The sequence below is a fragment of the Carassius carassius genome, chromosome 4 (genome assembly GCF_963082965.1).
Source record: "Carassius carassius chromosome 4, fCarCar2.1, whole genome shotgun sequence".
In the NCBI taxonomy this organism is placed as follows: domain Eukaryota; kingdom Metazoa; phylum Chordata; class Actinopteri; order Cypriniformes; family Cyprinidae; genus Carassius; species Carassius carassius.
Window position 1 is genome coordinate 34,147,139 of NC_081758.1, and position 13,074 is coordinate 34,160,212.

General features: G+C 36.8%; 1 protein-coding gene across 3 annotated transcripts in view; it reads left to right on the forward strand.

Annotated features, from left to right (window-relative positions):
- The first annotated feature begins 5,384 nt into the window (after positions 1 to 5,384).
- LOC132139891 (sialate:O-sulfotransferase 2-like) overlaps positions 5,385 to 13,074 on the forward strand; it is a 51,035-nt gene continuing 43,345 nt past the window's right edge. For 2 of the 3 annotated variants that reach the window (XM_059548580.1, XM_059548581.1), the window contains exon 1: positions 5,385 to 5,916. The gene's annotated coding sequence lies outside the window, so the exon portion shown is untranslated. The remainder of the gene's footprint in view (positions 5,917 to 13,074) is intronic. The other variant, XM_059548582.1, reaches the window with a different exon arrangement.

Here is a 13,074-nt window from a genome sequence, read left to right on the forward strand (position 1 = left end):
AGAACTCTAAGTCACCCTACTCCCTGCTCTTGCCTGAGAAATCACCTATACTGGATATTTCTGTTTCTGTCGAGGGCTTTGTGAATTAAAGGCAAGAGTTTAAGAAAATCTTGTTATTTATTCATCTGACTTCTAATTAATTCTTCATGTGCCTTCAATAATTCACAACCTATTTTTTTCAGCCATTTTCTGTGAGTGCCAAGATGAATAATTTATCCCAACAGACTTTGTCTGTAATCAATGCTGGTTGCTATCGCCAAGATGTCCAAAATGTCCTTGTTTTCCCTTTAAATTTGAATTATGGACCTGTTGAAACTCTATGATACTGAAGCATATTTTTTAAATCAGTATAATAGGGCTTTTATTCTGTTTGTTCATGTGACGTCTGCGTGACTTCCGTACTTTTATTAAATAGGGCCTGTACCTTTGATATTTTTTATGTTTTTAAAATACTTAGGCTAATATTTGGATGAGGGGGAATTTTATTATTTTTTATGGAATATAACTTCACCTTAAATCCCAATAAAACAATGTAAAAAAAATCAAATGTCAGCTGTTTTTCAGTTTGTTTTTCTTTTAATTTTTCATATCTCTGAATTTGTCACTTTAACGGTTCACTCAGTATTTTTTCCTTATTAAGACTGTATGATAAGACTGCATTCAGCGTGGTTTGAGGGAGCAAACTGCCTCTGTCTGTCCAGAAAGAATGTTTTAAATGAAGAAGAGTAGAGAGGCCCCATCCATGGCCTCCAGGTTGGGTTCACTTTTTTTAACCAGTAATAGTGGAGGAGAATGATCAGACCTGACAGTAACTTGAGGCCCAACACAATAAACCAACCTTTAACCCGTCCTCCACTCCCTCTCTTCCACCCGAACTGTGATGTCATATAGAATGTGCTTTGCTTTACCAGTGGAATCATTCATTCTCCGAAATAGCACTGTATCCTGTAATGCATTTAACTGGCCTGAAGTAGTACAGAGGGGCAGCTGGCAGTAAGATGCTTTCAGCAAACATGTTTAATCAGCATGAATCATCACATTAGAACAAGAAATAGCTGTTCAGCAGTCATTGGGTAATACATCATAAAACAGAAGTGGTACCGAAGAATTGTTTATTTATTTTTCCAGATCTTTGCATTTCTGGAAGTTTTACATGTAATTCCATGAAACAAATAAGAGTCATGCTTCTGACTCTTGTCTGATCATTGTCAGAACTGGTTACCAGAAGTCACTTAGTAAATAAGACATAAAGTTCAACATGCAAATTGATCAACCTAACAGAAGCTTTATTCAGTGCAGGGCATAAATAGAGCTTAGATGAAGTACTGCATGAAATCTCTGTATTCTTTCTTGAGTCGGGGGTCTGTGGGCGAGAAATGTCTTCAGAAGGATGAGATCAGCCTTGGATCAGAAGGGATACATATTCATTCATTCCAATGAGCTGGCAGGGGAACAGTTATCATGTGAATCGTTATCATAGAGCTAAAGAATCCTCAATCGGGTGATAGAAAATCAGTAAACAGTAAAAATGAATATTTTTCATAATGTGACAAACATTTAGTTTCATGCCAACTTAAATTCCTTAATTTATGGGCCTATAGCTTGAAAGAATCTGAGAATCAGATACCAATGTGATTTATTTGTAACATTTCTGCTTTAAAATTAACACCTTTTACCAGTGGAATTATCAGTTCTCAATTTATTATGATAAAATATAACTATTAAATATAAAATAACTATTTATTATTTATTTAAAATCCCACTATCTTCTCTAATCTTTTTGTATTCTATCTATTTGTTTTCTTTTTATTTATTATATAATTAACAAAAGAAAACAAGGCCTCTAGCTTGCTCTATACTTTTTTTATTCTATCTGTTTTCTTTTTATATATTATATAATAAAAAAAAACTTGCTTCGTACTGCGTTACGTTAACTGAGACTTGTTATAGTACTTGCATATCATTGCTCTCGTTGATTTTGATTGCTTCCATTGTCTTCATTTGTAAATCACTTTGGATAAAAGCGTCTGATAAATGACTAAATGTAAATGTAAATTATGAATCAGACATGTCTGAAATAGACTGTTCTTGGTTTTGGAGGACAAAACCTGTAATAAATAAATGAATAAATAACTATCCCCATATTCATAAGTAAATGTGCATGGATATAAACAAACAAACTGACTGTTCTTGCTTCTGTAGGACCAGACCCATGAAAATAATCATAAAAAATTTTACTAAATAAATGTGCAACTAAATAAATTAATGAATAATGATAATAATTAAATAAAAGTAATAAATAAATAAACTAAATAAAACTTTAAATAATCCAGTCTTATAGTCTTATATATAAATCGCTGTGGAAATAGGCCTACAAAATGTTAATTTATTCTCTTCCTTCACTCAACATTTTAAAGTCAAGTCATGTCAGGTCACCTTTATTTATATAATGCTTTCAAAAAATACAGATTGTGTCAAAGCACTTTACAGTATTAAATAGGTATATAGTGTGTCAATAATGCAAAATGAAAATAGTAAATATTTAATTTTCAGTTAAAGGCAGTTCATCATTGAATTCAGTGATGACATCATCCAGCTCAATTCAGTTTAAATATCTGTGCAATCAAGTTGACAATATCGCTGGATATTAAGTGTCCCCAACTAAACAAGTCAGAGGCAACAGCAGCAAGGAACAAAAACTCCATCTGTGACAGAATGGAGAAAAAAACGTGGGAGAAACCAGGCTCAGTGGGGTGGCCAGTTCTCCTCTGGCCAGACGAAACCAGCAGTTTAATTTCAGGCTGCGGTAAAGTCACATTGTGCAGAGGACTCATCTGGTTCCTGTGGTCTTGTCCCGGTGGCTGTGTAGGAGACAAGGTCTTCACTGGGGATCCGTCTCTGGGGCTCATCTAGTTGTCCTGGTCTCCACTGACATTCAGGGCTGTCTAGGTATATATCTAGGTGCTGATTCACAATCTGGGCTGGATACGTATTGGATCCATAGACAGTAAAATAAATGGACACAGCGACCCCATTGGAACTCAATTGAGACAAGTGAAGCCCATTTTTAGCGATTTTTAGCACTTCCGTTTCTGACGCGCAGACTCAAACTTAGCTTGATGACGTCAGCAACCTGTCTGACAGATGTAAATCTTCTAGTGGCTGTGCGTGCAAACTGCCATCGTTAATCTTGCAGAGACGGCGAGCTTGAGCGGGGAGTTCTTTGGCGTGAGTGAGCAGGAGTAAGTATTCTGATTAATTATTTTGTATAGTATTTTCAAATGTAACGCCAGTATGCCATATTAAGTTAATTGCCTGTGAGCTTCTCCTCCTGTCTGTACGGTAATTTCTCTACTGTGAGACAGAGAGTCGAGTGGTTATGACGCAATCGTTAGCCTTTTTTTTACAAAATCTGTTTCTACGGGGCCATAATGTAACATTAACGGGGCCCTTTATACATTGTCGTGTATCTTTAGAAATAAATAATGGACAAATGGAGTCTTTAAACGCCTCAGATGTAAAGTTATTCGCTGTCAAAGTGACGCCAAAATGAATGCAAAGTCAATGGGATGCTAACGCAAGTGAAGTTCTGCTACAAGATTCAATACCACGACTTAGGTGCCCTTGAGCAAGGCATCGAACCCCCAACTGCTCCCCGGGCGCTGCAGCATAAATGGCTGCCCACTGCTCCGGGTGTGTGCTCACAGTGTGTGTGTGTGTTCACTGCTCTGTGTGTGTGCATTTCAGATGGGTTAAATGCAGAGCACAAATTCTGAGTATGGGTCAACATACTTGGCTGAATGTCACTTCACTTTCACTTTCACTTTCAGATGGCAGCTCGCGGCCGACTTCAACTTCCGGTCGACTTCCTTGCCGCCTGATTGGATCCCAGTGACTGCAGTGACCCCCTTAGACTGGATCTGGTGGGTGACCTCGGAATAAGAAAGAAACAGACTAATATCAGCGTAGATGCTAATATTAAAGAGTTCAGTGATTCTGTGAGTTGTTAACCCGGATCACTGTGAGCTGATACATCTCATTTGTAGCGTATGTAGATTATACATTATCAGGTAAATTAATAAATGCAAATAAATTGCGGTGTAGTGTGTCAGTGACCGAAGAACTGTGCAGCTTTTTGCAAAACTGTGAGCTAGTGATGGGCAAATGAAGCCTCATGAAGCACTGAGGCTTTCCTCTAACTGCTTCGGGAAAAGATTCAAAGCTTCTCGAGTGTCATAAACAGCGCCATCTGGTGGTTAATAAAAAATATATCAGCCAAAAGTCTGTGAAAGACACTGAGGACGAAGCAGCGACTACAAATTCCATAGATCTACTCATGTTACATGCAGAAATAAAAGCCTAACAGTGTGTGTGTGTGTGTGTGTGTGTGTGTGTGTGTTGAATTTCTGTCTCTGATAAAATTATTTACCCATTAAACTGTGGCATTAAAGGGTTAGTTCACCCAAAAAAGAAAATTACCACATAAATTACTCACCCTCAATGTATCTTTATGACTTTCTTCTTTCAGACGAATCCAGTCTGAGTTATATTTAAAATTGTCTTTTATCTTTCAAGCTGTTTAATTGCACTCAGTGTTTCAGTGCATCAGTCCAAAAGAAGTTAAATAAAAAGCACCCATCTCTAAAAAAAAGTGTCTCACATGGCTCCGGAGGATGAACAAAGGCTTTCTGTAGCAAATCAATGTGTTTTTGTAAGAAAAATATCCATATCAAAACGTAATTATCACTTTAATGTAGCTTGTGCTCACTTTTGTACACGGAAAGTTTCACAAAGTTGAGAACAATTTAACTTGATCAACTTGAGGCCTACCGTCAATGGCACTCACATGGTCTGTTTCCGATCAGCATTTGTAATCGTGCTTGCAAGGCGAGTTTAATCTTAAAGTGAGCGATTACGATTTATAGAACAAATTTCTGCATGTCTGTCCATTCATATTAAACAACGCCTATGCCCTAAGTCGAGTGCTGCATGTATAGATTGTATCAGTCATACATGCAAAGCACAATGTCTTTACACACTTTTACGCAAAGTCGCGAATAAGTTTGGCAAGCTCTTAAAAAACACACACATATTCAAAGCACACTAAAATTCAGCACTGCTTCGTAACTTTGTCCATTCAATTAATTAGATTAGTTAATGTACTTTATTTTTGTACCAAACCAAAAACAGATTGACTTTCTGACTCCTCATCCCGGGCTACTGCCATGTGACAGAAGTGTTTTTGATTTCTTGCCACAGTGTTCTATAAAAGAGAGTGTGCTGTTCGAGCAGTCGTGTTTATTCATATCATCTCTGTAAGTGTATTTAACAATATGTGTCGTGCTGTGTCAGTGTGAGAACTGTAGGCAGTGCTGTCGGGCTCTGCGGAGCGCGAGCTGACTCGCGGCTGATGCTGCTGTTGCTGTGAAGCGCAGGGATGCGAGGCACGCGCAGTATACGTAAAGAGAGAAGAGACAGACAGGTCTCCTGACAACGTTACAAAAACCAGGACACCTCCTCTCTGACCTGATTCACCGCCTGTTGAGAAGAGGAGGCGAGTAGCTGGTACTATGTGGCCGCGTTGTGGGTGCGCGCTTGCGGCTCTGAGCGCGCGACGATGTAAAAAGGCAGCGCGTGCGGATTCTGCGGCAACTGTGATATGGAATAACTGGGACTGTAAAACTAAGCGAGGCATGGGAAACCACACTGATCACTGATCAAATAATCAACCAGACAATCATTTAAAGACGTATTCATTGTTTGCGCCTCCAGGCGTTCCGTTCTTCGATCGATTTCCACAGTGGAAGAGACAGAGCATTTGAATGCGAATTTACACTCAAGGGGTGCTCACGGTGCAAGTGATTTCGTACTTTCTGCAGAGCTCAGTTTAAGCTTCTGGAAAGCCCTTACAGTCAGGTAAGCCGTCAATATGTAAGTTTATCATGCCGTCAGACATTTTAGGGCCAAAGTGAATTGGAGCCACCCCCTGCAGAATTCATGTGTCAGCTATGTTGCACCGTTAACTTATACTTAGGGGTTTATAATTTTGAAAGAAAATCGCAGTTCAACATAAACTCAAAAATCGCGAGAGTAGGCTACATATTTTAGATGCAGTAAATGTCACAAGTTCTTCGTTTTTAACCAGCTTTTGCTTCACTGGAGGTATTAAAACTATGCTTAATAATTATATACAAGAACTCAAAATATATATACATTGTTTAAAATTGTTTTAGATGAAGTATAGCAAGTCACACTGCAGTAAATGACATGTCCTGTGTGTTAACTGTGGGTTATATCCATCAATTTCGGTGGAATTTTATTTTTAATTAAGTCAACGTTTTTGGTAACACTTAACAATAAGATCTCATTAGTTATTTAATGCATTAAATGACGTTAACTAGCTATGAGCATTATATTTGTTAATCTTTTAATCTCATTAGTATGAATTAATCTTTCTTAATGTTAGTTAATAAAAATACAACCGTTCATTCTTTGTTCAAGTCATATATATATAATTCCAAAGAACTAGAATATAAGGTAATTGGCAAAACATTTGCAATACAATAGGCCCAGTACTGCATGTATTACAGATTACAGATTTTGCATCTATAGTAGTTGACTTTATGTAAGAGCATCATGGTGTCACATAAACTCTGCACCAACTTGGTATATCAACTGTTGAGGAGTTTTTGATTATGTACAAATGTTCCAAACAGGTTCCAAATTTAGATCTAGCATATTAGATTAATTAATTAAAAAAACTTAAATATAGCATAAACTGGGTTAATTATGACCACATTCACACACTATAATCATATTTCTGAGCTTAAAGATATTTCACATTTGTTTGTATGTAAACTTATGTTTCAAAAGAAAACTACATGTCCCTTGTTTTTTGTCCTTTGAACTATCTGACAGTCTACCCATACCTCAAATGCACTATTCGGATTATTATTATTTTTTTATTATATTTATTAACTTTTTTAACAACATATATTACACACACACCAGGAACAAAAATACAAAATTCAGTATAGACACATATTGATGTCTTCGCATTAATACAACTTAGCATATCTCAATTTGTACAGGACTCATGACTAATGAATTAAAACACACACACAAAAAAACACATACTAACTATTAAGGCCTCCTAATACAAATACACCCTATAATCTCACATATCTTCAATTGTCTCCTTAAACATGTCACTATCCTCCTTCTCTATGAAGGATCTAAAGGGATTCCAAACATCTTCAAAAGTCTTACCCTTTCCTTTAATAATATATGTTATTTTCTCCATTGACATATTCAGTACCATCTCCCTGAGCCACCTTTTTATGCTGGGTGGGTCTAGATTTTTCCATTGTAATGCAATGAGGTGTTTAGCTTGTAAGATACACATAGAAATAAAGATACATTCCTTTGACTTAAGCTTAGGATACAGATGCATTAGAAAAATCCTTGGTCCAAAAGGAAGACTCACATTTATTATTTTACCAATCATATTATGCACTTCTTTCCAGAATTTCGATATTTCTTCACATTCCCATATACAATGGAAATAGGTGCCTTTACAAACATTACACTTGGGACATGTATCTGGTATATTTTCATTAAATTTGTTTGATAATACTGGAGTTATGTATACTCGCATAAGCCAATTATATTGTAACAATTTTAATCTTGTATGAACTGTTTGTACTTGAGCATCTTGACAAATCTCACTCCATTCATCTGGTGTGATCTCCTCGTTAAGATCCTTACTCCATGCTCCTAAACGAGAGCTAGAAGACTCTGGGAAGCCCTCTACCAACATATTATACAGAAGTGAAATTCGACCTTTATCATAACAATCTTTGGTGACTACTCTTTCCAAACTGATAATGGTGGTATATTTCCAGTACTTTTTTGAAATGATAAAATGAAACTTATCTGTAAGAACCTAAAAAAATGACTTTTAGGTATATCAAATGTATTACTCAATTCTTGAAATGACATAAAATTGTCTTCCTTATATAAATCCTTTATACTTTTAATACCTTTTTCTGCCCATGCTAGTAATGCAGTATCTTTTTCCCCCTTTTGTTGATGCAGAATATTTAGCACTCTTCTTACATTGTGACATCCTTGCCTATTTATCATAAAACCATTCTGATCCATCCCTATGACGTAAGCTGCTACAGTTTCTAATCTTCTTACCAATATTTTGCTCAGGATTTTAGTGTCGATTTTAGTTGAGTAAACTTATAGGTCGAAAATTTTCACATTTATTGTTAGGTTTTCCTGATTTAGGCAATAAAGTAATTATAGCTTCATTCAAAGACATAGGAAGTTTATTCTCCGCAAAGGCTTCTACTAGCATGTCTAACATAGGTCTTACTAATTTATCTTTACATTTTTTATATATATCTATGGGGAGACCATCAGGTCCCGCCGCCTTACCCGCTTTCATCAGATCGATTGCCTCTACCACCTCTTGTAAACTAATGACTTTTCCTATTTCATCTTTATGTTCTTCTGGTATACTAGGTAACTCCAAATTATCCAAAAAAGTTTTTTGTATTTCTGAACCCGAAGTACATTCAGAATTATACAGTTTCATATAATATGATCTAAATGAATTATTAATTTCTTGTGGGTCAACAATGATATTACCATCTGACTCTTCAATCGAATCTACAGCACTCTCCATTTGCTTTTTTTTTATTTGCCACGCCAACACTTTACCTGTCTTTTCGCCTTGATCATAAAATGTTTGTTTCAGCTTTAATAACTTAGCTACAGTTTTATTTGCAGAAAGTGTATTATATTTAGATCGAAGCATTAATAGCTGTTTATGTTTTTCTGCACATATAGATTTTTTACTTTTAGAACTACAAAAACTAATAATTTGTTCACGAATAAAACATTTAAATGCCTCTCACCGAATTCCTGCTGAAGTTTCCAATTGATTTGTTTCAAAGTAATTGTCAATTTGATTGCCCAAGAACTCTACAAATGACGCATCTTTAAGCCAACTTTGCTGGAATCGCCATTTAGGGGGATCTTTAACTAATTTTGAATCGACATTCGACAAAGACACTGGTGCATGATCAGAAATGACAATACTAAGGTATTGACAATCTATACATTTTGAAAGCAATTGGGCTGACACAAGAAAGTAGTCTATTCTAGAGTAAGTTTGGTGTGTTGCCGAATAGCATGAATATGCAGTCTGTTTTGGGTTAAGATGCCTCCATATATCCACTAGTTTAAGCTCTCCTATAAAATGTAGAATCTGTTTTCTAGAATTCACATGTGTGGTATCAACTCCTGTAGATCTATCTTTTCCTGGATCAAGTGTACAATTCATATCCCCCGCCATTATAACCTGACCTGGTAATGAAGCCACCATCAGAAATATGTTGCTATAAAATTTAGAGTCATCCTTATTAGGGCCATAGATATTTACTAAATGTATTATCACTGTTACCAATCTTCCCTGAATAATCACAAATCTGCCAGCTGGGTCCTTAATAACATTATTTACTTGAAATGGCGTAGCTTTATGTATTAATGTAAATACCCCTCTGGCTTGTGTAGTAAAAAATGCCGAGAATACCTGTCCTTGCCATCTTCTTTCAATTTTGATCACTTCCTCCTTAGTCATGTGTGACTCTTACAAGAATACCACATTTGCCTGTATCTGCTTAATTCTAGTCATCACCTGTTTAATTTTTTTTAGTTTCCCCAGCCCCCTGCAATTCCATGATAGAAGCTTAAATCCCTCCTGTCTGTGCCATTTTTTGTTTTAACCATCCTCATTACCTTGAACCATATATTTGCCAAAATATAAGAGGCCAAACCTAAAATAAATAAAACAAAACTAATAACATAAAATATGAACTTACCCCAGCATTTTCCATGCTTCACTGGTACCATCTGTACCAGTAACCCCCTTCCTTACACTCGACTTCTTAAATGGTCTTCTCCTATTTGTTGTTGTTCAAAAAAAAAAAAATGAACACCAACACCTCTATCCATCGTTACCGTTTCAACCTTCTTATCCATTTTTATACCCACATATTTTAACCAAGCCATGACTTGTCCAATAAAATACTATTACCTCAAAGAAAAGAAAAAAAAACACAAGAAATACGCTGACAGTCTGTCAGTCTTATATTTCCAAGTAACATCTTTCCAACTAAACACATTATATTAACCTAATATCTTCAAACTATTATCTTAAAATAAAGTCAAACTTTCACTTTGTGTCATTTCTTTTTTCAAATATTATAGCAAAAGCACCCTCTTCTGAACCTTAAATGAATTAACTTAAACGTCAAATACTTATCTTGTTACCCTTATTAAACCAAAATTAAATATCTACTTTGGACGAATATACAACCTACTGACAAAGAAAATAAACTACAATTTTAGATTTAGTCCTCAGTACCTCGCATTAATACCTCCGTTTACTTGTTCTCAATTTGTTGCATCTCTTTATCCATTTCTTCTGGACTCGATACCTCAGTTCACTTGTCCTCGACCTGCTGCATAAATTTCTCCACTTCTTCTGTTCATAATCACAGTGCGGTCTCCATGTGTAAGAAGCAATCGAGCAGGAAAGATTACTCTGTGTCGGTTGATTCCTTTGTCACGCAATTTTTGACGGATAGCATCGTACTTTCTTTGTTGCCTGTGAAGCTCTGCTGACAAATCCGGAAAAAAACGAAGACTGGAACCTTTGTATGCAATTGCTCCCTTACTCTTTCCAGCCTTTAGAACATGCTCCTTCTGTTTGAAATTGAGGAACTTCATTATGACAGTCCTCGGCTGCACTTTACCATCTTGTCCGTATTTTTGACCTGAGCTGGGTATTCAATGGGCTCTCTCTATTATCAATGGCGTAACGCTTTCTCCCAATTCCAAAGTCTCTGGTAGAAACTCTTCCAGAAAAGCACACGCATTCGATCCCTCCTCTTTCTCCGGCAAGCCAACCAACCTAAGATTATTCCTCCTACTTCTGTTCTCCAAGTCAATTACCTTATCAGCCATTGATTTCATCTGTTTTTCCAGCGTATCATTTCTGACCTTCAGTTGGACGATTTCGTCCTCTGTCCCTGAAATTCGTTCCTCCGCCTCTGTCAATCTCCCTTTGACATCCACGACCGGCGAAAGAATTTCGTCCACCTTGCCACTTACTTGTCTTTACATTGCTTTAAAGGCCTTCATCATCTCCGTGTTACTAGGATTCTCGTTTGAGGCCTCACCCCCTTCATCCTCTGTCTCTTCATGCCCACTCAGGCTTTCAGGTTCGGATGGCATAATTTGTGATTCCGCTTCCAATCTCCCTTTATTTTGTATCTTTTTCTTCGACGGCATTGTTTTAGTAATCGCTTTAGCTATTCCACCAACTTAAATTAAGTATCTTAAGTGGGTTTAGAAGGATTGATTTAAGCCTAATGCACGAGGGTTGAAATCTGCGACTTGTCACGCCACCGCAATAACCGGAAGTCCTATTCTGATTATTTAAATGCATTCATTAAAAAGATGTAAGTCTTTATTTCTTTAACAGTATCACTGTTTAGACAGCAGTTCTGTTTTGCATGATCTCCGGTGCACATGTTGAAGAAATTCCTTTATCCTCAGGGACTCTAAAGCTGTTGAATGTCCAGAAGGAGTTGGACTCTTTGTGTCTCATGACTCTAATATTTGTGTTAAATATTCTCAAGAGCCAGTTTTGCACATCAAACAGAACTTCCAAACTGAGAGAGTTCTCCACTACATAAGCAAGTGGATCCTTGCAAATTTTACAAGCATCTATCGAATTTGATCTTTTAATACCACTGTCTTAATACATTAAGCCAAATTAACTTTTTATGGTTTTATATCGGAGGAAAACGCTAAACAAGAGACTTTGTGCATTATTTTCATATTCTGCTGTTCTGTGGCCACAGATTTGCAGGTCTTGCCTTTTCTCCTACAGGTGACTTGTAGGATCTTGTACGTTATGGTACTAAATTTGTTTTACTCGTTTAACCACCATAGTGTCTCATCTCCATTGGCAACATGCACGATGGGTGGCAATTGCAAGTGACGTGTCGCAGGTAGTGGAGACTGCAGGTGGCGATGCAAGTGCCATTGTAATTTTATTTATTTTTTCTTGTCTACTTTTGTAAAATGTTGAGAGATTCAATAATAAAAAAAACATTGCAAAAGACATCACTTGTGGAAACGCAGGTGTCTTAGAGTGCAAGTGCATGGCTGCAGCCAGACCCTTCTCAGTTTTGCAGAGCTTGACTTGTAACAAGGTTTAATAACTTGCTACTGTCTCTGAAGCTTCTCAGCAAATGAGCAGCACAGTGTGTGTTTTCTGATTCTCTTCATTCTGTTGCTGGGGTGTATTTGCTATATTGAGTGGTCCTCTTCATAGCCTCCATCCACATATCCCCAGATTCTGCGAGAACATTGATTTATCTTTACATTTTTCTGAAATGTTAGATCAGCGATCAGCAACCTTTTCGGCATGACGTGCCATTTTTTATTTTTATGGTTAACCACTGTGCCAACACAGCCCCCCCCCCCACACACACCCCGAGATAATTCTGTATTTAAACGGTACATACACAATTTTTTATTATGCGATAAAAAAAACGTTTTTTTAACGTTTAATCAACGTTAATGCACTGCTTTAATTGATGAACGTGCACACACAGACACACACACACACACAACACACACCACTCGCACACAGAGATCTGAGATCGTGCTGTGCAAAAAGTAGCATTCAGAGTGTTGTCACGCTTCTTTTATTAATCGATACTGAATCGCTACATTATATTTCTCAACAACAAAGGGGCAAAATCGCTTCATTGTCTGCAGAGAGAGACAATTTACCCCCCCCCCCCACTTTCTTTCTCTCAAAATGGCCATATTTTCATCACTGGATATAGCTTTAGGTCATTTAACATTTCTATGGTAAAACGTATTATTAAAAGTTGACTAATGTTAATTGATTTGCAGCTTCATCTTACCTCACTCTCTTTAACGTTAAACTGACGCTTCGCGCTCTGCTTCTGTGAACAGTAA